A 2,500-nucleotide genomic window follows, 5' to 3' on the forward strand; every position below is an offset into this window, starting at 1 on the left:
TTTCTTGTGGTAGTTCAGTTTTAAATCACAGCAGTCTCCATTCTGTCCTTTAGCGCGTGTCTCACCTTGCGCTGTCTGTCCGTTTAGCTAATATTGCACTCAAGGGCTCCATCACAGCCAAGGTCAGGCTGGCATATTTAATCAGCGCGACATGATAACACAAAATATTAAACATGGCCGCCAATCAGCTAATCAAGTAATGATGCTGAGACCTCTGAGGAAGGTCAGTGGAGTAAGCTAATTAGCAGGACACATTTGAAGCATTCAATCAAGTTAATGCATGGTGTGTACACAGATGTGCATGCACTTTTAATGCATCTTTAAGACAGCTTTAGGAAATTGCTCCATGGCCTGTCTGTTGCATGCTAAATAAACTTTCTGAATCGTGTTGCGAGTGATTCGAGTGTCTCTTGAACAGCTTTATGGCGCAGCAGTTATGTCAGTGACGGATGCGTGACATTTTGTGTTTCTCCGCAGGAGGCCTTACAAATTATTCGCCGTTATGATGACGCCTCGTCAAGCGAGCGGGAAAGCTGCCAATCACAGCCGGCCTTTTCTACACTTTTCTGCCAGTTTTGTAAATAGTCTCCCTTTTCTTTGTTGTTTTGTTTTGCTGAACAACGACGCAATAGAATAACCCTCGTGTTAACCCTCTGGTAATGTTCAATTGGGAGTCACACTTGTGTTGTTCGCTGGTCAAAACAGACCAGAGGCCATAATCATATACTAATTTTATTTTGGTGAAATGAATATGCTATATATATTTTTTCTTCTTTAATATTTAGCAATTTGAGTGTATTTCATTTTACTAATTAATATCTAAATTATGGATTATTTTCTGTATAAAATGTAATTTTTTTCAATTAATGCAGTATTTAAGTTAAAAATAGAGCAAAAGTATTTAAAATCCATTGAACTGAGGCAGATTTGGTCCACCTTGTGGAAAAAAAGAAAAAAAAGAAAATCATCTGTAATACCATGGCGTAGCTGTTAGATGCCTGTATATATTCAGTGCTGTGTATTCCTTAGTTACTGAGCAGTGTTTTCAGATAACATTTTGTCACCCCTTCATTGCTGTGCACTTTTTTTTTTTTTTTTTTTGCATTGTGGCTGATTTGTAGATTGCACGCACAAAAACATCTCTGTATTTTTGTATTTTTACCTGTCTGCCATTCATTTCCTATGGTGGTCATTTTTGACCGCGAACAACACAAGTGTGACTATTTATTTTAAACCATTAATTAACCATTTAGCTTTTTCAAATAAAGTCCACAATTTATTTTTGGCATCACATAGCGACTACCATAAAAGTCACAGAGTTTTGTTCCATTCCGATAAAGTAGCGATTTTTTAAATTTCCAAACATTTTTTTTTTCCCGATCTTAAATGACCGAACAACACCAGAGGATTAAATGGCTTTGAGTGGTGCTTGTTTGTGAATTTGACATGAAAGTGCTCCAATCGCACTGATCCTGTCACGGTAACTTGGGAGTATTATCTTAATAACGTCTCAGGATTATTGTAGCTTAATCTCATAAAAGAAAATGCCATTACGCTCGCTGCTGGATCCGAAAGAAGATTGCATTTTTATTTCCTATATCAGTCATAGCATATTTGAGGCTATTCTCAGTCGAATGGGCTTTATGATTGCACTTTAGTTTGCTGTTTTTGACTGTTTTGTGTTGGTTGTTTTTATTGGCTTGTTTCATGGCAGTTAAATCCCATCATTTCTTTTTTTTTTTTTTTTTTTTTAAATCTCGCCCATATCTCTATTGTTTCTTAAAATATGATTCAGTTATAGAGCAACATTGTTTGTTTATGACGATGACTAATTGCTGGAGAGTTATAACTGTGAACACATGTACACAGCATGCTCATGCTCTTAACGTTCAGGATAATGATTAGCTGTATGACTCGTGCTAAACTTAGAAACATGCATCCATACTATACTGAGCCAGAGAAGAGCAGGCAAACATATTAAAGCATAATTTTAGATAGATAGATAGATAGATAGATAGATAGATAGATAGATAGATAGATAGACCGACAGACAGACAGACAGACAGACAGACCGACAGACCGACAGACAGACAGACAGACAGACAGACAGACAGACAGACAGACAGACAGACAGACAGACAGACAGACAGATAGATAGATAGATAGATAGATAGATAGATAGATAGATAGATAGATAGATAGATAGATAGATAGATAGATAGATAAACAGACAGACAGATAGATAGATAGATAGATAGATAGATAGATAGATAGATAGATAGATAGATAGATAGATAAACAAACAGACAGATTGATAAACAGACAGACAGAAAGACAGACAGAAACAGAATGATAAAACTATGACAATGACAGTCAGAGCGACACCTTTGAAACGCCAGATGAAAGTGAAGTTGTATGTCAGTGCGTGTGTAATAGACAGACAGACAGACAGACAGACAGACCGACCGACCGACCGACAGACAGACAGACAGACAGACAG

Source organism: Onychostoma macrolepis, chromosome 02, assembly GCF_012432095.1.
Source record: "Onychostoma macrolepis isolate SWU-2019 chromosome 02, ASM1243209v1, whole genome shotgun sequence".
Classification (NCBI taxonomy): domain Eukaryota; kingdom Metazoa; phylum Chordata; class Actinopteri; order Cypriniformes; family Cyprinidae; genus Onychostoma; species Onychostoma macrolepis.